Source organism: Chaetura pelagica, unplaced genomic scaffold, assembly GCF_000747805.2.
Source record: "Chaetura pelagica isolate M959 unplaced genomic scaffold, ChaPel_1.0 scaffold71, whole genome shotgun sequence".
Taxonomy (NCBI): Eukaryota; Metazoa; Chordata; class Aves; order Apodiformes; family Apodidae; genus Chaetura; species Chaetura pelagica.
The window spans coordinates 3553418-3566763 of record NW_009952435.1 but is presented as its reverse complement, the minus strand read 5'-3'; positions in this window follow the sequence as shown (position 1 = coordinate 3566763).

Genomic DNA, 13346 nt, shown 5'->3' with positions numbered 1-13346 from the left:
ATAATCACCAGTCAGATCAATGAACAGTTTTGGTTTTAAACAGGCAAGTGTGATACAAACCACTTCCACTTGCTCAACAGACAGGCCATGACAGAGTAGTAATAAATATATATTTTTTCTATAACACTTCTTTTAATAATTTGTCTTGATATCAAAATATGTATTCAGGATGTCAACAGCTCTGCCTGATGCTGTCATTGAAGAAGGTGAAGGTTATTTCTGCATACTGCTGGACAATGCTTTTCATTTTTTCACATCAGTGTCTTCTTAAAAATAGACCAGAATTAAATGTAAAAAAAAAAAAAAAGGAAAAAAAAAAACCAAAAACAACAGTGAAGAGTAGAGTCCAATAGCCATATATTGATTACATGTTGCACCACTTTAGAAAGGTGATCTTTGGTCTCTTTTGATTAAGAAAGAAGTATTACTTTTTGGTTTAGAATTCACTTTAAAGAGCTCTGCTTGAATCAACATTTAATGAAATTTAAACCATTTTGAAGGATGTTTTCAGTACAACTTATTATCATAAGCTTTTTTTCTTGAAATGATATGAGTCTGATCTTGCTCGTTGTTACTCTGTTGTCAGCCTGGAATAATGAATGAAGATTATTTCCTCTCACCTTACGGTGAATATGTGTGTATAGGTATCTGCCGTGATCAGATTTCTTTTGGCTGATAATAATTTATTTTTATTTTAATACAATTTATTTTTATTTTAATACTTAAGATTCTTTCTTTGATATTAAGACACAATTTTTTTTCCCTTTTTCATGCCAACCTTTTTTCTTTCCTTTTACCATTTTCTTGAAAAAAAAAACACAACCAAAAAAAAAAAAAAACAACACAAAAAACAACTCCTGTGTCAAGTCACTTGGTTATTTTTATCTTTCTACCAGTCTGTTTGTGCCTTGACTAAAGTCATTGAAAAAGCAGTAATTAATTTCAGATACACAGGATGTGAAGCTGGTGCTGAACTTGTCCTGAAGGTTTTCTGGCCGCTAGTCTGCTACTACGAAGGCTAAGTCTTACTGAACACTCAAACACCTCATTTTATTTTTGGTTCTTGGTATGTATTGTTGGTGTCTAATATACCATGCATGTGCTGAAGAAGTTGAAGTGATTAGTTGTTGGACGGCCTTGGCATCCTGTGAATCATGCTGCTGTTTTCATCATGGCAAATGTTAACAGGTAAAGGGATACCAAAAAAAACAGGTGTCAAACTGAGCGATATTAAACTAACAAAAAGGAGCCAGTACACCTGCTTGGTTATTCAATGGCTGCTGAAGAGGTGTATCCTGAAATGATGAGCTTTGGGTTTGAAGAAACTTTCTGCGGTGTGTTTGGTTACTGACTGCAGTGACTGTTCAGTGGCTTGTTCAGGAGAACAGAGATGAAGTCTGATTTCTCTGTATTTTAAGATATACTTTTTTCACATATGTGCTCCTAAGTCAGAAAATGAATTGTTGATTTTTATAGCTGGTAATAATACCCTGCTTTGTTTTCTGTTTGTTAAGTATGCCTTTCTCTTGTGCAAGACGTATCAGACCACCCGTACCTCCAAGTTCACAACAAAGATGACACTCATATTTCTGTTGGCATTTTAGACTTGAGTTAATTAACATTTTTATAGGAGCAATAATTAACATTTTATGAGCTGGGTTTCTCTCATCCCTTGAACCTACTTTGCCTTCACTTTATACTGGGGCATATAAGTGGGTAAGGTTACAAAATGCTAATGCTCAATTTGGGTTTAAGGACAAAATGAACTTAATAAATGCAGCTGAACAGCACTAATAGCACAGACCTCCATTTGAAGGAAAAGAAATGGCAGGAAGCCCTTAGCATGAGTCCAAGATGCTAAGCTAACATTGAATAATAATTATTCTAGAAATGTTATTCTGTTTGCTATTATGCTAGTTAATATTATCTTAGTGATATGACAGTGTCACAACTATCTGAATCTATGTTGTTTTATATTTAGCTTGTATGCAAATAGGGGCAGGCCTCTGTGGTCTAGTGGCACTCCTAGCAAATGGGGTTCTGAGTAAGGTGAGCATTTTAGTTGCAATAAATGATCCATCAGATCATTTGAGGAGATGCCAAGGGAAGCAGCATGTTTTAATGTCGTGCTTAGATTAGTAATTCTCAGCAGCCCTCCAAATCTAATTTATTTCTGCCTGCAACAACACTGTTGAAAACTGCAGACACAGGGACCCAGATTTCCAGTTATAATAGCAACATGCATATGAAAGTGCCTTTTTACACAGTATCTTGCATAATAGACAATGCAATAAAGTAGATATCCTTTATATTTGGTTCCATTTCTGCAGTGTCGATTCTCTGCATAAGTGTTTTTCTGTGTAAGGTGTCCCATTAATTAAAAAAAAAAAATAAAATTCATTTGTTCTATTATTAAAGAATGTTGCTGAGGGTGTAACCCAGATTAAATACTTGGCTTCCTGTATCAAAATACATGAGAAATGAGACAGAAATATATATATCAGAGTGCAGCCATCTCAGTTCAGAGGTGTATACTTATAGCTGTTTTCTCTGAAATAATTCTGTTTTATCAGTATAGTATTCCAGTACCAGTTCTTTCAGCACCTTGGATCTTGATTTCATTGGGATGAATGATCTGATATAAATTGTGCAATATATCTTTCCTTGCCACACCTGAGATAATTATCTCATTAAGGAAATAATATTAATTTTTCAACTTGGAGTTCTTAAAACTAATTTAATGTAAGGCAAACTCCTGGAGAATTAAACAAACAAAAAACCCACTTGTTTCACGGTTTATCTACTCAAGATTTAAGTCCTCTTACATTTTATAGGAACTTAAAGAATTACTGGAGGTTTTCTCAGCTACATTGAGTTTTGCAGCAAATGTATCCTGTAATCTGTTTTACCTGTCTCCTGATACTGTTTGAAGTAGCAGGCAACTTACGTGTATAGAAAAATGCAGAGACCATGGCATAGTGGAAAGCAGTGTTATCTGTATTATTTGCTAGAGAGATCACATAAAATGGAGCTTTATGTCATTTACTGTGCATAGGTTTAAGGCACTTTCTTGGCTTCAGCCAAGTTCTCTTTTGAAGTCTCCTCACCAAAGAAACCCCAAGGGTGTCAGATAGCACAGCAAAGAAAGGCAAATGCTAAACATTTCCTTATTTTTAGTCAAACCGTTGTGGACTGGAAACCAATGTACTTTCTGCAGTATTACTTAATGTGCTAACTTCAGATAAATTTTTTTTAGCTGAAAAAAAATAAATTAATAGGTGTGATTCTGATTCACAAATGTTGACGAGCAACTGCAAATTCAAAAGTCAAGCTCTTTAATCTTCTTCACCTGAGCAGTAATGTCATCTTAAAATGTAACTTTTAAATGCTATTTTTAACAGAAAATTTAGTGTTAGAAGTAAATATGTCTATGGTAATAATGAGGAACAGCATGCATTTTGAGAATAAATATTTTGCACAGTAAAGAGAAAATACCACGAGGAACAAGTGATTAAAAAAAGGTTCAAGGACAAAAAAAACCACCCTTTTCTAATGGCTTAATAATATCTAGTTAATTCCCTAGATAGCTATTTTAAGATTAGTATAACAGTCTTGATTGCTTGCTGGCAAGTAATGATCTAAATGGAAAAACAGCAGGTTTTCACATACTCTCATCACAGAAAAAAAGATGTAAAACTAGGTTTGTGTTGGTTGAAGTTAACAAAACACACCTGTTTCAAGATCTAGAATTGTAAAATCCAGGAGCAATGACAAGATATATTATACATAGTTTATTGTTCTCATTGAATCTTGTAGTACTATTGTAATGCCTAGCATTAGGTTGCCATACAAGAATAAACAAAATCAATTTACTTATAATTAACATCTTTATAGACTTCCTCTGGGAAGGTAGCTGTTCTCACAGGAGAGTAAACACTAGTACCAGAGCTGGCCTACATAGCCATTGCTGTTATAGCTGTTCACAGTCTGCCAGTTATAATACTTGTCAACAAAATTTTCTCCTCTGCAGCTAGTTGGAAGATTACAGAAAGTATGGTTTTAAATAATTTTTTCAACATTTTGGCTCTGCACATAATCATTCTCCTCTTCCATCTCTGTCTTATTATTGGGTGGGATTTTTTATATTAAAAAAAAACATAATCATTCTCCTCTTCCATCTCTGTCTTCTTATTATTGGGTGGGATTTTTTATGTGTGTAAATATATATTAAAAAAAACCCCAAACATTTAGAATCATTTTTAGACAAAAAACAATTTAGAATCATTTAGGTTGGAAAAGACCTTCAGGATCATCAAGTCCAACCTTTAACCCTACTCTGCCATGTTCACCCCTGTCACGAGCTGGTATTCAGATATGTGGCAATTTTTTATGACCTTGCTAGGACAAAACAAAGACAGCACAACATCGGGTGCACAAGTAGGCACTGGGGCTGGTGTGCGGTCTTATGAGAGATGGGGCAGAACCCCCTTGCTTTCTAACATTCCTCACTGCAGCGGGAGGCTGGTGCTGCTGGATTTTGCCTTCCCTCCCCTGGTATAAGCCTCACAGCAGCTGCACCCTTTGTTGTCCGGCAGGACCTGAGAAGAAGTTTAAAGGTGATCCCAAATGGTGAAATTAAGATGCAAACGAGATCAGATGTCACGTGCACAACAAACTTTACTGGAGTAACACAGCAAAGTCCCTAGAGCAGCTAGGACAGGGAGGAAAACAGAGACAGAAAAGAAGGGAGAAAGCAGAGATGCAGAGGCTCTAAGCGAGCGGCAGTGAGAGAAGAGTTACCACCACGGTCCCACGACGTTGTTGATGGGGAAGTGCTTCGCTGTACCCACAGTGTCCCAGATTTTTATACAGTTCTTGCCCACTGCACCCGCACTTTTCTCCCTGTACAGGTGAGAAAACCCTTCTATCTTTTTCATGCTCCTCGGAGATAGGAGGAGGGGGTATGATGCTGGGGCTATGCCCTGCAGATAGTCTGTTTGGCTAATTAATGAGATCAGCTATAGCACCACAGCATTAGTTTATTGCAGTGGAGGTTCGGTCCTAAGAGGTGGCTTGAGACTGGCACTCTTTGTCTTTTCCTGCTAAGTCGGTGGTTTTCATGAAATCTCAAGGCCTGGTTATCACTGGATATCCTGCTCCCAGCACCCGCTGTAGAACTCCTTTGTCTCCAATCTCAGCACTCCCACACTAAACTCCGCAGTTCTCAGGTATACATCGCAGGGGCTGAAGCAAAACGGTTGGGAGTTGCTGAGAAATCTTTTTAGTCCATCAGCAAATCTTGTCTCAAGACAAACAACGGATATCCTGAGTTCCTAAGTACATCACTTATCTCTTGAATTGTTCGAGACAAGCACTATGCATCCTGAATGTGGAATCCTATACAAGCCCTAAACTATAACCCCAAACACCACATCTCTAAGACTTTTAAACACATCCAGGGATGATGATTCAACCACCTCTCTGTGCAGCCTGTTCCAATGCCTGACAAGCCTTTCAGAGAAATTTTTTTTCAAATGTCTAGCCTAAGCCTCCCCTGATGTAGCTTTAGGCTGTTCCCTCTTAACCTATCACTATTTATTTGTGAGAAGACACTGGCATCTACTGCTCCACAATGTCCTTTCAGGTAGTTGTAGAGATAGTTGTAGAGAGCAATAAGGTCTCCCTTCAGCCTCCTTTCCTTTAGACTCAGCCCTCAGTCCCTTCTTCATAAGACTTGCTCTCTAGACCTCTCACCAGCCTAGTTGCTCTTCTTTGCACCTGCTCAGTGCAGGTATTGAGGTGCCCAAAACTGAACACAGTACTCCAGCTGGGGCTTCATCAGTGCCAATTACAGGGGTAAGATCACTCAGCTAGACCTGCTTGCAACACTGTAATACAAGCCAGGATGCCATTGGCCTTCTTGGCCACCTGGGCACACTGCTGGTGGTTTCTTCTTAAACCACATTTTCCTATCTCTAATACACCAACTCTTAAGCTGGAAAAGAGAGTGCAAAGCACAAATACAGTGTGGATACATGACTGACAGTGATGTGGTTACATCTTTGTATAGATATATTTATATTTGATATTAAGGTGGATCAGTGTTGTAGGATACTTGTGCTGTGTTACATAGGACTTGTGCTTTAGACAATCCTAGAATTGATGGGGAAGATGTTGTGTTTGCTCATAATTGCCATATGCTTATTTTATGGAGTAAGATTTAGTTAGGTAATATTGTAAAATCATACTATTTTTTATTTTTTTTTTGTATTATGTGAAAATACACACTCATATGAGCATATACAGAGAGCTAGCAGTTATGATTAACCAAGGTTCATTTTCCAGATTTACTGTACGTATCTGATGTTTACATAAGAAACATATATATGTGTATTTGTTACGTGTTTCTTCACCTATGAATCTGTCTGTCATTTCATTGTAATATTCTGTTTTCTAAGATTAAATGGCAATAGCTGTGTCTTTTTATTTCTTTCCTGTGGCAAATCTGTAAACTGAATGCCCTTTAATCTAAAAATTACTTGTACAGTTTAGGTGAGAAACCATATTACCTTGGTTTTATAGATCTATTTTTGACGGTGTCCAGGACTTAGTATTCTTCTAAATGGAGTGTGATCTTCAGTAAGGGCATGTTTATTATGCAGTTGGCTATTACTTTGGTAGCTAAGGAAGTTCTCCTTTTTTTTTTTTCTCTTTATGGGAGCTAGACCAATACCAGAAACACTTCTCACTTCATTTAATCTAGATACATCTTAATGGGTTTTAAAGCCCTACCCCTAGTAATAGTAATAATATTGCAGGGCATTTTATACCTTGGTGCTAGTTAACTGTAGAATGAATCAACTACTTCTAGCTCTATGTACAATTGTTTCTTAATTTGCATGTAGTTTTAATGTTTAGATAAATTCCCTGATTGAGTTAAATCATTTACAGTAAATAATGTCAGAAGCACGCAAACCAGATCAGATTTCTGGCAACCGTGTGCTCTGGGGATTTATTTTTCTTGATATTCTTCCTGAAAAAGGAATGGAGAGAGAGCATATTGTATTTGCTAAACCTGTTGTAAATTATCAAAGGGTAATATTCCTGGGAAAAAAAAGCCCTGTATTGAATTATTTTCTTAAATTATTTTTTTAAAGGGAATACCCATATTAGCTATTTGTTTTTCAAAGAGAGAAAGCCCTCACTTTTTCTTCTGTTGATTATTTTAATATTCATCTGTTCTGACTTTACAACATTACAAAGCAAACCCTATTAGAGAGAGCTTTCTCTAGCGTTAGTCCATCAAATCAGTTGCTTCTTAGGTTTTGAAGTTGAAGAATACCAAAAAAGTACATGTGTTATATCTGCGTAATATATGTAGGACATACACACAGACACACAGAAGTGCTTTGAAACTAATGGATTAAGAGGAAATAATTAATGTATCCTACTTAGAAAAACTGGGTTTAAATGCAGATGACATAAACTATTCTGCTGTCTGTGATCAGCCCTCCAAGAAAGCTGACATCTATCCTGCTACACTTTGGGGCACTGAATCCCCAAGAAACATCATAGTGGTTAAAAAAAAAATTTAAAAAAATATAAAAAAATATTACAGCAGCTCTATGAGAACCAGGTTGCTTGATGGTAGGATAGAGTGCACCAATTTTTATGAATTAATTTAGAAAAGCTTAGCTATTTGTAATTAATCTCAAAAAAACCCAACAAAACTCAACTCAAACTCTCAAGAAAGCCATAGTTTTTTCTTATTTTCCTTCCAAAATTTGTACTTTTTCATTTTCTGAGCAGTACATCTTACATAATACTTTCCACTGATAATAGCATAAAAAGCAAACCAAAATTACAATCCAATTAACCTATTAAGACTATAATAATTAATGCGACTCATGGATGTAAATTCCTGAGTTTTTCCCTGAAAACCTCTTCAGGGGAACTGTTTTGCCTGCTCTCTTGAGGCAAGTTGATGGTTACTGCTTTTATTAAAAAAATAAATAAATAAAAATTAGAAGATTTTAATATTTTTTTAAAACAGCAGAAATTTAAGAAAATTGAATATTCAATGTAAAATAAGCAAATATTCAAAATATATTACTGCATACCAGTGCCATGCCTTTGTTGGATTCCTGAAGCCTCTGACTGGAGGTATAGTTAACATGCTATAATCTACTGCTGTTTGCTAATGTAGTGCTCTTTTTGACTGCATTTCCTGCTCTGGCTTCATGGTTTGTTTTTTTCACCATTTTTAATTTATGAGCCATTAAATATGTAGTTTGATGTAGGTGCAGCACAGAGAAGAGTAACTATTGCTGTAAAACACAAGCTTTGGCAGTGTCAATCAAATTATTCTTTGTGGATAGTCATGTGAGTGTTAATGATATCTGTGAGAAATTGTTTAACTCATTAACCCTGTGAATGCCAAATAACCCTGTAACTAAAATAGGGACAATTGTGCTGAAAATCAGGACTTTGATTCTTATCAGCTGTCAAAAAACAGGCAGTGACTGTGTAGGCTATGAGCATCTGATGAGAAAACTTTTCAAACTCCAGTTATTGTCTTCATCCTGACAATAGTCAGAGCAGAGAATTATCGAAGGACTGCCTCAAAAATACACAGCAGCAAGCTAATTAAAATGAAGACCGTTTGCTATCAACAAAAAGTTTTTAACAGGACACTGTCTCAAGACGAGGGTGGTGTTTTGATAGAGGGAAGGCTTGAACAGAAGAGTGGAAGTGGACGAAGGCCTCTTAGAGATGACCCTGTCTACAGCTTTCTAACAGAAACCGTGCACCTACACTGTTTCCCAAGTAGTCATTTGCTAATCTAGGTTTGATCTATTTCTTTTTCACCTGCTGTGTTGAAAAAACACGTGTTTGTTTTTGTTGTTGGGTTGGTTTTTTTTGCCAAACATCACTATATAGAGTTTGTAGTAAGTACAGTGAACAACAGTTAGAGCTGATCAGGTTAAATCAGATATGAAAGGAACTGCTGTCTTTTTCCTCTGTTCTGTGTGCACTTATCTGCTATTTCATCTGTGACATTACTATTTTATTCTTTTAAATCTCTTATTTTTCCTGTATTCTGAGGTGTCCCTTCAAAAATTATTCCAAACATATTCATAATGAATATGTTGGATTTTTAAATGTAGGCTTGAAGAAAGCAAAGGTTCATAGGTTTCAATTAAGAAGAAAAACTTTTCACCTTCTTAATGCTTATATTATGACACATCATTAAAAATGTGTAAAGAGATTCAGATTAAAACCTGCTTGTGCCACTCCAGTCTCATCTATGCAAAAATTACTTGCAATAAAAATAATCCTTAAGAAGGAGCTCTTAGTATTTCTTTTTTATGCCTCCTGTAAGTATATATACTTTCATCGTTCCATCTGAGAACAGAACAAATATCCTTAAATTATTCAGTGTGGCTCTTTCCTCTTACAAATTACTTATTTAAAAATTGTATCTCAAATGGTAATACTAGGAGAAAAACAAACCACCTCCCAAAATACTAAGTCATTGCAGTGAGTCCAGAAAAGGGCCACAGACATGATGAGAGGGCTGGAGCACCTCTCCTCTGAAGGCAGGCTGAGAGTGTTGGGGTTCTTCAGACAGGAAATGACAAGGCTCCCAGAAGACTTTATAGTGGCCTTCCAGTACCTGAAGGGAGCCTGCTGGAAAGCTGGGGGTGAACTTTTAGCAAGGGCATGTAGTGATAGGACAAGAGGGGACAGTTTTAAACTGAAAGAGAGTAGATTTAGCTTGGATATTAGGAAGCAATTCTTTAGTGTGAACATGGTGAGACATTGGAAATAGGTTGGAAATAGGGGAATTGTGGCTGCCCCCTCCCTGGGAGTGGTGCAAGGCCAGGTTGGATGGGGCTTTGAGCAAGCTGGTCTAGTGGGAGGTGTCCCTGCCAATGGCAGGGGAGCTGGAACTAGGTGATCTTTAGTGTCTCTTCCAAATCAAACCACTTTATTATATGGTGTCTGAATAAGCCGCAGCTAAAGATTCCTTTTTTCACTGCCCCTTGAACATCATAGTGTATCAACATAAAAGGCCAAGCCATTTCTTTTAGTAGTTTCAGCAGAGGATCAGTGGGAAAGGTGACTACAAATATTCTGCCTAGATTTGGCAAGCTATGCTTTCGCTAAATCTCTTGGGGTCAGTCCGGAGGTGATGTAGATTCCTTGCTATATCTTTATGCACAGCCTGCTCTTCTTCAAGAGCCCACATGAGATACCAGCACGAGATTAGAGCAGGGCCAGTGCTGCCTGACCCATCTGGCCTTGGTCCCTGCAGAGGGATGCCAGGGTCACAGTTGCTGCTGTACCAGATTAATGCAGCCAAGGCAGTGTGCACTGTGGCTGTTAGTGACCATTGTAACGCACCACAGAGGGAGAGGTATAACAACTGCTGAGTACAAAAATTTGAAGCAGGCTACTCACAGGGAGATAGTTTTTCTTAACCCCCTTTTTTTTTATTATTTTTTTTTTTTTAAGTGTTCTAATGATCTCTCTATGGTCCAATCATTTATTTTTATCTTTTTATTATTTTATTTTTTTCTGAATCCTTCCAAGCTTTTACATGACTTTTGCATTTACTTATTTTTTAGTTGCAGAGAATATATTATTTGGCATGTAAGTATATCTCTCAAAATTCAAGCACATACAGAGTCATGCATCAGGTGGTCCCTCAAGTGTGCATTAGCTTTGTGTGTGCTGAAGTAACTGACAAATTGTTGATTTATTATTTATCAAAGCAATAATGGCCAGCAATTTTTAATTTGTTTTCATTTACATTTCTTAATATGGCTTGGAAAAAAAATCTTTGCCATCTAAATTGCTTTAATCTATTTTAAGCATCTCTTTCTATATATCTTTTATTTCATGTGGAAAAAAAATAGTGCTCAGCAATTAATTTTGCACAATACCAACGTATATAAAATACTTACAGTGTACTGTAGTTTCCTTGCTGAGAGGCTAGCTCCTTTATAATTGCTGCAAGGAACTCCACTCTAATTTGATTTATTCTCAATAAACCTGATCTTTCTGCACATTTTACATTTTTCTGCACTTTAAGTATCTTAATTATCCTCTTCTGCTAATAGAAGTTGTTTTGTTTCTTGTTTTATGCTATTTCATCATAGTTACTTTTTTATTACTTTTGAACAAACTATAGCACATACAGTTTGCCATCTGCTATGCTGTTTTTCCTAGAAAAACATTTTTTCTTTACAATTTGCTAATTGTTCTTACTTTCTGCTAGGAAAGTTTCATTATTTTATGTACTTGTTTCAAGCTTGAGAAAACGGGATCAGTTTGATACTGTCTCACTCCTTCCCTCTCTCTCCTCCATCCTCTCGCCCTTCCTTGTCCCTTCACTCTCTCAATTTTGTGTGTACATGTGTAGAAATCGCCCTCCCTTTTCACCTATTCAGCTGAACTGTGTTGTCTTGGCCACATTTCTAACCTTCTTGACAACTTGGAATATGAGAGAGAACAAGGCTAATGGGCAGAATTTTCTAATTCTTATAGTCTATACAGTGTAAGTTTCTATGATTGATCATGCGTCTGATGATCCTTTAAGCATAATTCTCATAAAATCATTCATGCCCTCTCTTAGGGGGAAAAAAAAAACAACTTCAAATAGTTCACCTATTTGTTTGTCATGTTAATATTAAACATACATGCTTTCATATGCTTTCAGGATAAATGTTTTCACCAAAGAATACAGGATTGAACTTCGTGTGTAAGGGCATGGAGGTCTGATTCAAAATCAGTGGTCAGTGACCACAATACTAATCTAGAGGAAGCCTATATAACCCTCTCTTCTGTTGCAAATTGGGCAGTTAACAACATAGAAAATATGATTCTTAGTGGTTTCTACACTGAAACATCATTACATTGCCAAACCTTCATTCAGGGAATTTGTTTTTAAGTGACATAGCAGTTGTAACCAACAGACTTGCAGAAGCATCTAGACACAGGATGCAGCCACAAAAAGCAGCTTGCAGGACAGATTCAGAGAAATTCTTAGCTTATCAGAAGGTTTTAAGTGATAGAGAATGACAAAATCGATCTTTTTTGTTGCTGCTAATCTGACTGCTACTGAGAACTAATGCTAATTTTTGCTAGTTTTTACTGTATGTTCCAGCAAAGCATGGCATGCACTCAGGTGCTAGTGAACGATGAGCTAAGTCCCATGGTTGTTGTGTAAAGTATAATTTATTATCCTTATTTTACAGATGGGAAGAGTGAAGTGTGAGTTGCCAATAGCAGAAGAGTCCCCCAGTGTTGTAGCCTAGAAGAGAGCCCAAACCTCCCAGGTCACATCTTTGCTTTCACTTTGACACACTGATGGGTATGCCATGTCTCTGTCACTGACTTAAGCTACAACACAGATGTGAATGTCTTGCACAGTGGAGCTGAGCCTCTCTGCACTTACTACTTATCTGCTACTTTGAAATATTTTCCAGACATTGAAAGTGTTCATAGTTGTTACTGAGAAACCAAGAAAAAGCCATGGATATTTTAATTCTTACTGACAAATTTAGAGAAGACAAACCTTTTTGAGCTTTCCTGGGAAACATTTGAATTAGGTTTGCTTCTCAGGGCTTGCCATTATGATTATGAAATACTTTGTCATTTAGATGTGATTGATGAAGCAGTTGCTCCTTGAACATGGCTCTTAATAGAGACCAGGGCTATAAAAGATTACTCTCTTTACCTCTCTCCTCTGTTCATGAGGAGCATTCTCCATGGAGACAACACTCTGGTGAGCAAAATATATTCCAGCATGCAAGCACTAGGTGGCATGAGTCATTTTATGGGCACTTCAGTATTTCAGCTAACTCCATCTGTTCAATACACTAATTACAAATTCAGCCACAAACACGGTTTAGAGGCATATCATAAAAAATTAGCTGGAAGTGATTTGTATCCATGTGCATGTTCTTTATTCTGCACGCTATGCAGCTGCTGCATTTGAAGATGATTCCAAGCTCAAACTGGGGCTAAATAGTGATTTTCCTGAAGCTGTTTATTGTAATAAGTTCTATGTTTTGTGTGGTTGTACAAATACATGGAATCTCCACATTTGGGGTACTGTTTGAAGGACAGAACTGAAAAGGGGAAATGCATTAATAGAAGTTTGAAAGTACCCAAGACCTAGATAATTCTAAATAAATGTATGTAAAAAAGCCCCCAACATTTTCTGGAGTAATTTGTTGAATAATTCATAAATGTATAAATTAGGTGAATAAACAACAGGGGGTTTTTTTCTTTGTTTTGGTTTTTTTTGTTGTTTTTGTTTTGTTTTGTTTTGTTTT